The following is a 15487-nucleotide window of genomic DNA, read 5'->3' as shown; positions in this document are numbered from 1 at the left end:
CCTAAGGGTTTTGTGGTTCTAGGAAAAGAAAATGAGGTGTGTAAACTTGTTAAGTCACTTTATGGACTAAAACAAGCACCTAAACAATGGCATGCAAAGTTTGACCAAACCATGTTGGAAAACGAATTCAAGATTAATGAATGTGATAAATATGCGTATATTAAAGACACTCCAAATCACCAAGTCATTGTGTGTTTATATGTAGATGATATGTTGATCATTAGTAGAGATATTTCTGACATAAATGCAACGAAATGAATGCTCAAAAGCAAGTTTGATATGAAAGGCCTTGGAGTTGCGGATGTGATCATAGGAATAAGAATCCATATAACTCCACAAGGGTTGGCATTGTCACAGTCTCATTATATCAAAAAGGTACTTGACAAATTTAAGTATATGGAATTTGGTATTTCCAAGACTCCATTGGATGTGATCTTCGCACTTTGAAAAAATGAAGGTGAAAGTGACTCACAATTGGAGTACGTAAGAGTGTTGGGATGTTTAATGTATATAATGAATTATACACGACCAGACATAGCGTACGCTATTAGTAAGTTGAGTCGGTACACGAGTAATCCTAACAAAACTCATTGGATTGCAATGATAAGAGTTTTGGGGTATCTTAAATACACTCAAGACTATACTTTGTATTATAATAAATATCCCGTGGTACTTGAAGGATATAGTGATGTAAATTACATCACCGAATCTAATGAAGTAAAATCCATGAGTGGATAAGTATTTACTATCGGTGGAGGAGCGGTCTCTTGGAAATCTTACAAACAGACATGTATTGCTCGCTTTATAATGAAATCTAAATTTATTGCATTGGATAAAGACAGTAAAGAAGAAGAATGGCTCTGGAATTTCTTGGAAGATATTTCTTATTGTCCCAAACTAGTGGCACCAGTGTGTATTCACTGTAATAGCCAAACGACAATAGGTAGGGTACGGAGCATGATGTATAACGATAAATCTCATCACATAAGATGGAGACACAATACCATTAGAGAACTTCTCTCTAGTGGAGTTATAACTGTTGACTATGTGAAGTCAAAGGATAATGTGTTGAATCCACTTAAAAAAGTCCTGTGTAAAGAAGGAGTTGAGAGGACTTCTAAGGGAATAGTTTTAAGGCTTAGGACAAGTCAACATAGCAGTAACTCTACCTAGCATATTGTAGATCGCAAAAGCTAGGTTTAAAGACATCAAACAAAGTTGTGTCTGATAGGTTCAACATTGTCAATATACCAACCCATTCTCATTATGCAGATAATGTTTAGTAAACATGAATAAGACTTAAGGTGAAAAGTCATTTAATGATTATCTAAATTTGGCAGATTTGACCAAATAGTTTAATCTACAGGATTGAACATTTAGAAATTGCCTTTGTGAGGGAAAAGTGGAAGCCACTTCAAGGAGAATGTTAATAAGGGCCTGTTCTCTAAGCTCTCATGATACTGAGATGTGCTCATGGCTATGAGAACCATAAATGGTAAAAGACTGTTTGTGTGACATGTATTATCTAAGTATACGTTAAATCTCGTTGGTTCAAAGATATCAGATCTACCGATTGATCGAGTGCATCTGATACATTTCACTATGGAAAGTCTAAAGGGAAACCCACTTATCCAAATGCAATCAGTCTTTGCTTGATGATCACATACTAGTCCGTAAAGTTTTACAAAGAATAGCAATTTCCCATACACGTGGGGGATTGTTGGTTTCAATTGGTGTGAATGGAAAATGGAGGGACACAACCTTTGAGGAAAAAATACATTATTTTGGAAAAGGAGTAACTGTTTGGATAGTTGTGTCTGTTCAGAAAAAATACAATATTTCAAATGAGCATACATGACTCTTCCAAAGAATACACCTTTTAGGATGAACCATTTCCACTTTTTGGAAGGGGCACTTTATGGCTATGTAAATTTGCATTTTTTCCACAAGTTTAGTATGAAATTTTTTTCCAAAAAGCTCTTCTTGTTTTCTAAAAATGCTCCGTGTTGTCATTTAATCATTCAGTGAGTTTGAAGAGAATTTGATCAATTGAGGTTCTATTATAGTCGAACTGTTAGGCCATTTTATCCTGGGAGGAAAATTTCTCAACCTCGGGTACTTGAGGGGAATTATTTCCTTAAGGACGCTTCTGAAGTCAAAGGATATGGACTTTTTCTATTTTATCTAATTTTCTAAAAAATAAAATTCTTTGAAAGGTCTTTTTGATCTTGTGTTGAGGGTGTTACTAACTTCATAAGTGTTCTTATTTTATACTTGAACTTGTCTTGAAGTTGTTGTGCCAAAATATAGATTTTTGTATACCCGAAGAATAACAATATTTTATGTCATTGTTGAGTAAAATTGATACTCGTCATTAACATATTTATCTTTTTCACAAAGAGAAAAAATAGACCCCCTATTAGCATTAGTTGTATAGCTATAGCCACTTGCACTTGGTAGTCAATATTAAAAAAACTTAATATCATGATTCTCTAAGTTAAACATGATTACTCCTTAGTATGATTGTAAAGTAAAAATGTAGTGTCATTTTTAATATTGGACCAAAACAAAGAATTCAATCATTATGAATTGAATGAAAAAAAAAAACAAAATCTAATTCTGAACTACAAATGAGTTTTCATTATGTAAGGCTCCCATTAAAGAATAATATAAAAAAAAAACATCCCCACTAAATGTTTTTTTATATACTTTCTTTTTTCTTATATGAAATCGATAAAACATTACTTCCTCAACTCTAGTTTATTTGTCTTACTTTTTTTTAGACTATTTAAAAAGGAATATCTATTTCTCTTTTGGCAACTCTTTACTTACAACTTTCTACTTGACATATTTAAAACTATAAGATTGAAAGAATTTGGTATATTTTATGTTGGATATTTGATAGTGGGCACAATCAATTTCGCACAACTTGAATTATATTATTACAAAGTAAAGACCTGCTTCCATCTTAAAATTCTTATACTCAACCGACTCTCTCTTATTTTTTCCGTACTTATTTTTTTCTCACTTTCTTACTTCTTAAAATATCTAATTTCTGCAAATGAACAACACCTATGAGTCTCTTATCAGCTGCTGAGAGTAGAAAGCATGCCTCCGTTTGTTGTTGGTGTTAGAGTTGTGACTCAAATTTTGTTGATCCAACCCAGAAAGTTTCACGGTGCGACCCATGTTGGTGATTTTCAATGGGGTCTATGGTGGTATCGTAGGGATCAGGCTGATAGGCCCGATGGACCTTCATATTTTGGTCCTAGGACTTATTAGTATGCACATATTATATAAGTGCATTTAGTGGGTTGCTTCGAGTATTCAAAAAATTTAGCCTTCTCCACATTGTACTCTTTCTCCATTATATTGAAACCTCCTTTGCCTCTACCCGTGGTTTTTCCCACAAGGATTTCCATGTAAATATGTGTGTTTTTGTTTTCTTTCTACTTGTGGTTTACTTTATTTCTGATCAATTCATAACAAACTGGTATCGGAGCCTATTTGATTGTTTTCTTGGAAATGACAATCATGAAGTATGATATTTCATTCTTGGATCGCAACACTAGACTTTTGTTATGGCAGGTTAAGATGTGGGTTATGCTTGGACAGATGGATTCGGAGGATGCTTTATTAGGATTTAAGAAGATTCCCTCATCGTGGATGGACGAGGACAAATAATATAAGGATCGGAAGGCTCTATCTCAGATCCACCTTCATTTATCCAATCAAATTCTACAAGATGTTTTAAAGGAGACCACAACCGCTGTATTATGGTTGAAACTGGAATCGCTGTGTATAATGAAAAGCCTAACAAGTAAGTTGCATCTCAAGCTATGAATTTATTCCCATCGCATGTCTGAGGGTACATTCTTGGAGGATCACCTATCTATATTTAAGAAAATCATCTCTAATTTAGAGACTCTAGAGATCTAATTTAGAGACTCTAGAGATTAAGTACGATGAGGAAGATCTAGAGTTGATTTTGTTGTGTTCGCTGCCTGCATCATACATGACCTTTAGGGATATAATTTTATATAGTCGTGATACCCTGACGATTGATGAAGTCTATGATGCATTATTCTCTAAGGAGAAGATGAAACATCTTTTGAATAATTCAGAGACTCAAGAAGATGGACTTATTGTTCAGGGAGGAAGGACTCATGAGAGAAATTTTATAGGTGATGACAGGAATAGGTCAAAATATAGAAATAGAAACAAAATCTGTAATTACTATAAGAAAAAAAGCCATATCAAATCCGAGTGTTAGAAGTTACAAAATAGAGAGAAAATAGAAGCTCCAAAATCAAAGAAAAACTAACCAGAAAAGTTCGATGAATCCAGGTTTGTTGAAGATGGAGGTAGTGATGAATAACTCTTTGTAGTTTTTGATGGTAACTCCAAACCCTGTGAGGATTGGATTCCTGATTTAGCTTGCACATTTCATATGTGTCGTAATTAGGATTGGTTTACAACATATGAAATAGTCTCTAAAGGTGCTGTGTTGATGGGAAATAACACACCTTGTAAGATAACTGGTATTGGAACAATCAAAATCAAGATGTTTGATGGAGTTGTAAGGATACTTGGTGATTTATGGTATGTCCCAGACTTAAAGAGAAATCTTATTTCCTTGAGTACCCTTGATTCGAATGGTTATAGGTACACTGGTGAAGGTGCAGTCCTAAAGGTTACTAAATGTGATCTTGTTGTGATGAAGAGATAAAGAAAGTCTGCAAATTTATATATCCTGTTAGGCTCTATTCTTACAGGTGATGTAGCTATTTCTACCTCTTCTCTATCAAAAAGTGATATTGCTAAACTTTGGCATATGCGCCAGGGGCATATAAGTGAAAACGAGAAGGTTGAACTAAGTAGGAGAGGACTTCTTGATGGGCAGAGTATTACCAAATGAGAGTTTTGTGAGCACTGTATTTTTGAGAAGCAGAAGATCGTTAAATTCACTAAAAGTATCCACTAAACTAAGGGCACACTTAATTACATTCATTCTGATCTCTGGGTCCTACTAGAGTACCTTCTAGAGGAGGCGCTAATTACTTGTTGACTATTATTGATGACTATTCCAGAAAAATTTGGGTATTCTTGCTGAAAAAAAAGAATGATGTGTTGCCTACTTTTAAGGAGTGAAAGACTATGATTGAAAAACAGACAGGGAAGCAGGTAAAATGTCTTCGGATCAATAATGGTTTAGAGTTCTATTTTAATGAATTTAATGCTTTGTGCAAGTCATAAAGAATTGTGAGGGACTTGATAGTTCGTCATACTCCACAGTAGAATGGTGTGGACAAATGAATGAATAGGACTATAATTGAGAAAGTGCATTGTATGCTCTTTAATGCTGGTTTATCCAAGTTTTTTTGGGCTGAAGCTTCTTTCACAACTTTCGTTCTTATTAAACACTCTCCCTCAGTCATGATTGATAAAAATACTCCACCAAAGGTATGGTCTGGTACTCCTGCTAGTTATTCTGATTTGAGGATATTTGGATATTCTACGTATGCTTATATTGATAATGGAAAGTTAGAGCCTATATCTGTCAAGTGATTATTTATGGGTTATAAGTCTGGTGTTAAAAGTTATAAGCTTTGGTGTCTTGAAAGCAGAAAATTTATAATTAGCAGGGATGTTGTGTTTGATAAAACTGCCATGCTTTGGTCTCCCTTCGAATCTAGTGCTTTGCCCCCAGATGAGCTTAGTGACATGAATCAACAAAAGTCAAGCAACCATGTTGAATTGTAGATTGGAGTAAATTCTACACTAGTGCCTACTTCTCAGTTAAGCTCGGAGATACAGAGTGGTACTATTTCTTCTTTACCACCAGTGATGCCATAATATCTATTGCTTAAGATAGGCTTAGAAGAGATATTAGACCTCCTCAGAAGTATGCTGAAGCTGATTTGGTTGCTTATGTATTGAATATAGCAGAAGGTATTAATTCTAGTTAGGAACCTTATTTTTACTCAGAGGCAGTTAGTTGTGATGATTCTGGCCGATGGATGATTGCTATGTAAGAGAAGATGGAATCACTTCATAAGAATCGCATATGGGATTTGGTGAAATTTCCTAAAGATAATAAAATTGCCCGTTGTAAGTAGGTATTCAAAAAGAAAAAAGGAACATTGGGAGTTGAAGATACTAGGTACAAAGCAAGACTAGTCGCTAAAGGTTGCAGTCAGGTTCCAGTTGTTGACTTCACATTCTCCAGTTGTAAAGCATAGTTCGATTCGAGCCTTGCTTGGTATTGTAGCCATGCATGATCTTGAGCTTGAGCAGTTGGATGTCAAAACTGCATTCTTAGATGAAGAACTTGAGGAGGATATCTATATGCAGCAACCAGAGGGTTTTGTAGTCTCAAGAAAGGAGGACTATGTATGCTTGTTGAAAAAGTCTCTTTATGGCTTAAAATAGTCCCCCAGGCAGTGGTATAAGAGGTTTGACTCTTTTATGACCTCTCATATGTTTAGAAAGAGTAATTATGATAGTTGTGTCTATTTGAAGGAGGTAAGTGATGGTTCATTCGGGTATCTTCTCTTGTATGTTGATGATATATTGATTGCAATAAAGAATATTAGAGAAATAATAAAAGTCAAAACTCAGCTCAGCAAGGAGTTTGAGATGAAAGATCTAGGAGCAGCAAAGAAGATTCTTAACATGGAAATTATAAGGGATAGAGAGAAGTGTAAGTTATACTTGAGTCAAAAAAAGTATATTGAGAAAGTGCTTCACAGGTTCAATATGCAAAATGCCAAGCCTATAAGTACTCCATTGGCATCTCACTTCAAACTCTTGGCCATTTTATCTCTAAAGATAGATGATGAGCGTGACTATATGTCTTGATTTCCATAATCTAGTGTCGTTGGGTCTCTTATGTATGCGATAGTGTGTTCCCGACCAAATTTATCTTATGTCATTAGTGCAGTTAGCAGATACATGGCAAATCCTAGCAAAGAACATTAGAAAGTAGTTCAGTGGATTTTCGGATACTTGCATGGATCTGTTGATGTTTGTTTTCAGTTTTGGTAAAATAGAGATGGAGTAATCAGGTATGCTGATTCTTATTTTGTAGGAGATCAGGATAAAAAGAGTTCCCTTACAGGCTATGTTTTCACCATTGGTGGTTGCATTATTAGTTGTAAAGCTACCTTACAGACTACAGTTTCTTTGTCAACTAATGAGGCAGAGTATATGTCTATTATAGAGGCTTTCAAGAAAGCTATTTGGCCGAAGGGTCTGTTTGGTGAACTTAGAAAAGACTTATATATTACTATGGTTTTTACAACAGTCAGAGTGTTATCTTTCTTACGAAAGATTAAATGTTTCATGAGAGGACAAAGCACATCGATGTTCGATATTATTTTGTACGAGAAATTATTGCTAGTGGTGATATTGTTGTGAGCGAGATTAGTACTCATGATAATCCTGCTGATATGATAACCAAGCCACTACCAATTGCCAAGTTTGAGAATTGGTTAGACTTGGTTAGTGTTAGCTTTTAAGATGTGCCCTTAGGGGCTTTTGTGGAAGAGGTGGACAGTTTGTCTTGAAATGGATTTGAGTTCTAAATTAGAATTTATGTCAAGGTGGAGATTGTTAGAGTTATGACCCAAATTTTGTTGATTCAGTCTAGAAAGTTTCATAGTGCGACCCATGTTGGTGATTTTCCGTGGGGTCTCTGGTGGTAGTGTAGGGATCGGGCCAATAGGCCCTATATGGACCATTATGTTTTTGGGCCTAGAACTTATTTGTATGCATATATTATATAAGTGTATTTAGTGGGTTGTTTTTGGTATTTAGAAAATTCAGCCTTCCCCATATTGTACTCTCTCTCCATTATAGTGAAACCTTCTTTACCTCTACCCATGGTTTTCCCCGCAAAGATTTCCACGTAAATCTGTGTGTTGTTCTTATTTTTTTCTACTTGTGGTTTGCTTACTCTGTACGAATCATAACAATTGGAATAAAAACTTCCCAACCGGGTCCTTTCAGTGGAATGACATCTTCACTTGATCCAGAGCTTAGATCTTTATTAGTAATACCTGTCTGTATCATCTTGTCCTCTTCGACATTATCTTCTCTCAAAAGCCTATCAAGTCCTCTTCCTCCATAGTATTTGTAGCAAGCTTTACCTTTCGCTCTTGCTTAAACTATCCTTTTCCAATCGCTATGCTCAAGCTTCAACTTACTAAAAGCTCTTCTTAGCATTCGACCTTCCGTAGAGAGAGTAGTTGAAGGCCAATAAACATGAACAGGTTTTGTGTGACCTATTCTATGGCACTAATCCATAGCTTGTAGATCCATTTGCAGATTCTAGTCACTGTCATAGAAAATGTAGGTGTCTACAGCAGTAAGATTAATGTCAAGACCACCAGCCCTAGTTCTCAATTAATATATCCTGAACTCACTGTTATCAACATCGAAGTCCTTGATCTGTCTTTTTCTTTCATCCAACTTCATATGGCCATCAATTCTCAAACTTAAAAACCCTTTTGACTAAAATAGTAATCAATTATATCCAGTACTTTAGTCCACTGAGAGAATACCAAAACAATGTGTTTAGGAGCAAGCAATTCTGACAAAAGCCTTTCCAGTAAGCATAACTTGCCACATTGTGAAACTATTAGTTCTATAAGTGGATAACGATAAGAACCATCATATGCTGACTCCACGAGGTCCGGATGATTGCAATTTTTGTAAATTTCAATCATTAAGCTATTGAAATTTCCTTTAAAATGATTCCTAATGGACACATTCTCAGTAAATTAACCCTCCAAGGTCTTGTTAATTAGATGGTCCTGGAACTTCTTTTGGCGCTCAGTCATGGTAGCATATAAAAGTATATTTTTTTTCTGGAAGCAGTTTCTCAACATCTACCTTCAATTGCCGAAGGAGAAAAGGATGTAAAATTCCATGGAGTTTTGCGACAACTCGTGCCCTATTTATCTCTTCCATTTCTTCCTTTTGAGGGTCACTGCAGCATCTCACATCTAGATTAAACCATGACTAAAATTATTCTAGGGATGAAAATATATCTGGTATGGTGAAATTTAACAATGACCACAACTCAGCTAAGTTGTTCTGCATAGGTTTCAGTTAATAAAAGTTTGCTTTCAATCGGCAACAACTTTAGTTCCTTGAGCAGTTTTCACTTTAAGTTTTTAAACTTGTGTCCCTCATCAATAACAGATACTTTCAATTATAATGCCTCAAGAATTTCTTTGCATCAATCATTAAAATCTCATCAGAAGTAACTACAATAGGAAACGGTAGACCTAGATCCTCGTCATATACTTCCTCCTTATTTTCACTATGGTATATGATTGCATTAATAGATGAGACAAACCTCTCTATATCATTCACCCAATTTGAAAGAGTTGATAGGAAAGCAATGACCAAAAAACATCTAAGCCGTTCCCCTTTAAATATGCCAGAAATGAAATAATTTTAATGGTCTTTCCAAGTCCTATTTGTTTTTTGAGAATCCCATTCAACCCATTTTCTCCCATAATGAAATCAACCACTTGACACCTTTTAGTAGCTAAGATTTCAAAGCTCCATCAGTCAGTCACCAAAGGCACAAGTTCCATCTCTATGTAAGCTCTCTCCTTCTCAGTGAGGGTTGAATCCTTAATAGAACCACCTTCATTATATATTGAAAGCATAACAACAATAGCTCCCTTGGCCTTTTTCTTACTATAACTAATGACTACCCTTTTTTTCTGCCATGACCCTGAACACCCCGCATTTTTAAGCTAAAAATTAAACTTTCATTCTTACTTGTGCAAACTCTAATCCCATGATTCATAATTTGATTTATGTGTCATGATGTTTATCCTAGCATGGGAAGTACTTTTGAAGTGAAAAATGTTTATAGAAACCACCTAGAGCAAAGTTAAGCTAAGAATCTTTAATTCGTTCAAATTTAGATATTCGATTCTACCAGGTCTATTTTAGACGTGTATAACTTTTGATATACGTGGAATTTTTGAGCTCAAGACCCACCATATTATTGATAGTTGAGTCAGCTTTCCAATGATACCAATTTTGCCTTAATTTGATAGTTGAGCAAAAAGTTATAGCCATTTTTGTGAGAGGCAGTGAGGGCACGTGATAAGCTTGCGCAGTGGGGCTTAGAGTGTCGTACTGGAGTGGGCATCATGGGATCTACTACCCCATACTAAGGGCGCGCTTCCTGGTCCATTCCAATGCTATTTTAAACTCTTTAAGGGTCAAGGGGCACTTTGATCCTTTCCCCTCAGCCCCAAACGTCCAAAGGATGATTTATATCACCCAAAAGGGCAATATTTGCACATCTTCTTGAACATCAACTCACAAAAAACCGTCCTTTTCCCTAAGAACTAAATCCAAAATCCTTTTATCCAAGAATCCAAGGAATTCATGCTTTCTTCTCCAAATCAAGAAGCTTCAGGTACGTGGGGATGTCCTAAGAAAACTCCATGGGCATGAGTTATTGTTTTACAAAGTTTTGAAAGCATATTATGATGTTTATAAAAAGGGTTTTGAAAAATTGTTTTAATAGACGAATCATGAAATCCTTTTTCAATGACATAACGTTTTGGTCTTGAGGCCTTTCCTTGAATTTTGATTATGCTCGTGTATATGTATTTGTGCGTTTTGAGTTTTGAAACTTGAATTAAGAGCATGAAGATTTATACTCCCTCTCTTGGTATGAAGCCTCTTGATTTCACATGTTATGAATTGTTCAATTACATATTGAGAAGCATGAGATAAATATTTTTACTACTGTTTAAGGACTTGTTATTAGTTATGAATGGAAGAGAGGGTGTCTTTCTTGTTTATATATATATATATATATATATATATATAAAAGTGATAATTTAAAAAAGTGCATGCTTTGCTACAAAGTGATTGACCACCACATGTTTAAGAATTGAAAGAATAGAATCTTTGCATAAGTTGACATGTACTTAGATTTACAAATTCTCTTGTAGTGTTTAAATGATTTGGGTGGTCCAAATAACATGTTTTGAATAAGAAGGGCTGTGGAATTGATATGATACGAGCGACTTGCAAGTTTGGGTATGACGATACCCTGTGATGACATGCCCTTAAGATTTTAAGCATTGAATGATTTCGTATATGAGGCATGATGTTTAAAGAACTAAAATTGGGCCTAAAGAGAGGTAGTTGGTTACTCGAAGAAGGCGTTTGACTGTAAGGGCTCATCAATAGAAACTGAATTTTGTCGATTCGAGGGATATGATTGGCTAATGCCAATGTATACTTGTCCTTGAGACATTGGTATACTAGAATAGTGATTAGGACTCTAATCCTTGCAGCAAACTTGGATTGGGGGCTTGGCTGCCGAGTTAAGGACGGATTCCATATAGCCCGTGGGATTGTAGAAATGTAGGGTGTACCATTTATCTAAGGAGTAAGACAGTGTTAAGTCATGGTTACAAGAAAGCATTTTGAAGCTCTAAATTATGCCCATGTATTTTTTCTTATCCTATGTAGAATGTTTTATGAATTTCTCTCACTTATGTTGTATTAAAGTATGTTATTTTAGATTTCTCTGCGAACCAGTACAATTGTATTGGCTCCCTATATTTTAGGATCTGAGGCTTAGTCTCGATGTAACGACCCAAAATCTCACCCTGAGACATCACACGATCCTTAAGGCTATAAGTAGCCCCAAGCTAACCCTTCAAGCTTGCTACTAAGTCTAGAACTTACTTTAAAACAAATGAATTAAGTAGTATCTCTATATCATGTCAAATTTGGGCTAAAGTAACCGAAAAAAATCATTTGGATAACAAATACTGAAAATCTAAAAACTCTAACTGATAGTCTGATAAGCCTCTACTTACTAAAGAACCAGAGAATAATTGGGAAAAATCCCCAACTGACTCAAGCTGAACTGAAAATACTAAATGACTGCTATCAAGACTGAAAATCTGAGAAAAGGTCCTCGAGCCATGAGGACTCACCAACTGCGGAAGTATAGATGAAGGTACTCGGAGATCACTATCGTTGTTGAGGCTGATCACCTAAAACTACATTATGAGATAATGTAGCACATAGACATATATGTGGATCAATACTTTGAGGATGTACTGAGTATATGGGGGTGTATACAATAAGTAAACATTATCATTACTCTTTATAAAACCATGTATGCTGATATTATGACTCACATAGCTTGAATAAATCTGAAATCTAAATTTCATAAATCATGAATAATTAAAAATGTAGCATAAATCTCGTGAGTCATTATACTTAGTTCTAAAATCTGTATTCTCCTTTTATTCTCAAAGCTTGTAAGCAAAAGGAATCTTAAAACAATAACTTTCAAAACTTATGCTTTTATCTTGAGGAGAATAGGGCTTTGGGAACTCAAGGACTTGGGAACTTTAGGGCTATAAAGATTTGGAGTCTTAGAAACTCTGGGAACTTGGGAGTTTCTTCTAACTGACATAAAACATGTGAGCTGATATGGAGTCCAACGTCTTACCCACATTGGGGGAGAGTTATTCTACCCTTGCCATCGGAATAGAACCTTAACTTTAGTGATCACTATCTTAACCCACTTGGGGTAAATCATAATCCTATGGTGGCTCATAGTTTTAGGGTATGAGACCTTGAAATCAAGTCTAACTCAGTGCTAAATAATACTCCCATACTTAGGCTCAGAACTTTTTGGAAATGCACCTTAAAACAGTACAAGTATGTATAGAGGAAGCCAATTATGCTTCTCTTTGCTTTAAATCATAAATACTGCGGATTCCTGTTTTAGCTTAGGATTCAAAGATCAGCTTTTTTTCTTGAGACTTGGTAAACAATCATCAAGGAGGCTTAAAATCATGATCTTCTTAAAATATCAAGGCTAAATCTTAGGGCTTATGTTAAACACCAAAGGTTCATGCTTGATAATGTAATTATTGGTAAATCCACTCAAAATCTGGAAAAAAAAATATGATCATATGCATAAGTATTCAAAAATAGACATGTCACTCAATATCCAAATCACTTAATGTCTCAAAATCATGCAATTAGCGACATGGTGTATAAACCCTAACTAAAATTTCATGGAAATCAAATCAAAATTCATAAATTTGTAACCTAAATTAAGTTTTTGGGAACAAGAACAAAAAAATTATTCTTGTTGGAACTTCACATACCTTATTTGGCTTGATTTCGTGGAACAAGTTGATTTTTGAAGCCTCGAGAATGTTCTTGGAGGCTTTTCTTAAAGGTTCTTGAATAATGATGTTTTGATTCTTGAATTTTCTTGAAGAAGCGTTTGAACCTTGTTCTTGAGGATTGAGGTCCCATTAAGCAGTAGATCTATTGTCAGACATCTAAAGTTGGTGAGTCTCCCTAATTTCAAAAGTATTGGTGTCACTGAAATGTTTTGATTTTGTTTTAGCTCATGGTCTAGCTGGGGGCAAACATGTTTTAGACGGTTTTGGGTCTTATTGAACTTATGTCTGTATTGTTTAAATGATATATTAAGTTGACCATGATTCTATTTTGTTTTTATGCACTTTTATAGTATATGAATTATGCTTATGATTTCTAGTTAGAAAAGGGCACTTAGGCCTTCATGGTTCGAGATGCTCGTCGCTGCTAGGGCCTCGGTTCGGATCGTGACAGACCCTTTTTCTTGTCTTTACTGCCTTTCTCTTCATTTTCCATTCCATTCACTGTGATGTTATCCATCTTCTCCAGCGGGAACTCTAAGTAAAGTTGGGTTTATGGACAAAGCTCGTCCAACTAACTAAATTGAAGACCATTCAAGTTGGGGGCTTTTTTGGAATCATTTACTTGTTCCTCTTTTGCACGCGATTTTATCAAGTTCTACTCGTCATTTGCCATGGATTCAGAAAAAGAGAGGCATCCCCATTTTTTTCATCAAGATTTACTTTGTCCTCCAATTTAACAACAAGTTCCTGATTACTTGTATCCTCATCTACAAATACGAAAATAGGAGAATCCATTTTAGTAACATCCTTTACTCCGCTGTCGGTGTTATCAACCATCTCAGTATCCAAACCCTATTGAACTGGAATGAGGTTAGGTGGAAATGGGAGACAGAAAGAAGAAAAGATTCAAGAGTTTTTTTACTTTCTTAAATTCCGTGTCAAGTCAAAATCACACATTTTAACAAATTAAAATGGTTGGAAACGACTGGAGTATTAACATTCAACAAAAGTAATAAGTTTGTATTGATTATTAGACAATAAACAAACATTAAAGTAGGCTATATACAAAAACATTTTATAAAGGAGACTCCCAAAAGCAAGAACGTTTAAAATCTCATTAACACAAAAATTAGCTAGAAAAATCAACATCTTAAACTTGAACACCCAGTATTCATGAAAGAAAAAGAACAATGACTTAAAACTTTCTTAAACCATTCTAGAGAATGTGAATATAGAGAAGCAACATCCACCCACATATACACATAGTGTGTGTCTAGATCTATTTCAAGTGTAGGCAAAGTTATCAACAATAACAACATAACCTGTATATTCCCAAAAAGTGGGATACGTATAGGTAAAGTTACCATTCAACTAAAATAAATTTTCATAATAATGTAAGTTCCAGTAGTCAAATTAATAAGTTCATTGATAAAATTCGAAGTCCTGCATCTTCTTCATCGGGAACAACCCTTAAAAAGGCTTTACTTGATTTAGGCTTACTATTGTAGCCATTACAAGTAGATTTTTAATTTTAAAAAGAACATAAACAACTACTCAATTGTAATAAGGGAGGAATTATAAAGTCAAATTCTCAAATACTCAGTGTTTAGAAGCACATAATCGTGTGGAAAATAATCAAGCCTAATAATGATGGATTCCAAAACCATAATTATGTATTTTTTTAAAGAATAACTCCCACTTGTGAGTGCTAGGCTAGCATGAACCCAAAGTTTCAACAATATGTTGGTCAACTCAATAGTTGTCTTGTCTAGTCAAGCTAGGTCTATTTGATTTGTTGTAGAAAGTTAGCTGATGAGAGGTATAGATCCTAAGCAGGGCATATCTAGCTATGGAAAATTTGTTTACGTTTTGTTCCCTTTAAGTTGTACAAGAACACTTTGGTAATAACTTGTGGATAGTTACCCCAAAAAAGAATGACTCACACAATTCGTTGCACTCTCAGATTAAAATAGGCCAGGATCCTAATGCATAATATAGAAAAGAGAAACATATACAGAAATTAACAGATGAAAAATATGCAGTTTACTAAACTACACAAATCATCAAATATTCAGAATTCGAGTACGCGGAAAGTCATAAAAGCATTGAAGTTAAACTTTTAAATGTACTGAAAATTTCTGAAGCCAAATGTAGAACACATATGATATAGATTATATTAGTGTGGGAAACAACTGGACGAGGAGTGTTGAAAGGAAGAAAGTTATGAACTTTACGATAGAAGTTTCATATGAAGGGACTTACAACTTAAGTTCTTGGGC

The 15487-nt window shown here is 35.0% G+C and overlaps 1 pseudogene; it reads right to left on the bottom strand.

The window, feature by feature from the left end:
• Window positions 1-3086: 3086 nt before the first annotated feature.
• On the bottom strand, window positions 3087-14720 carry LOC107865130 (annotated as a pseudogene).
• Window positions 14721-15487: the final 767 nt, after the last annotated feature.

This window comes from Capsicum annuum, chromosome 3 (assembly GCF_002878395.1).
Source record: "Capsicum annuum cultivar UCD-10X-F1 chromosome 3, UCD10Xv1.1, whole genome shotgun sequence".
Lineage (NCBI taxonomy): Eukaryota > Viridiplantae > Streptophyta > Magnoliopsida > Solanales > Solanaceae > Capsicum > Capsicum annuum.
The sequence above is the reverse complement of the archived record's forward strand: the minus strand, read 5'-3'. Positions and strand labels throughout refer to the sequence as shown.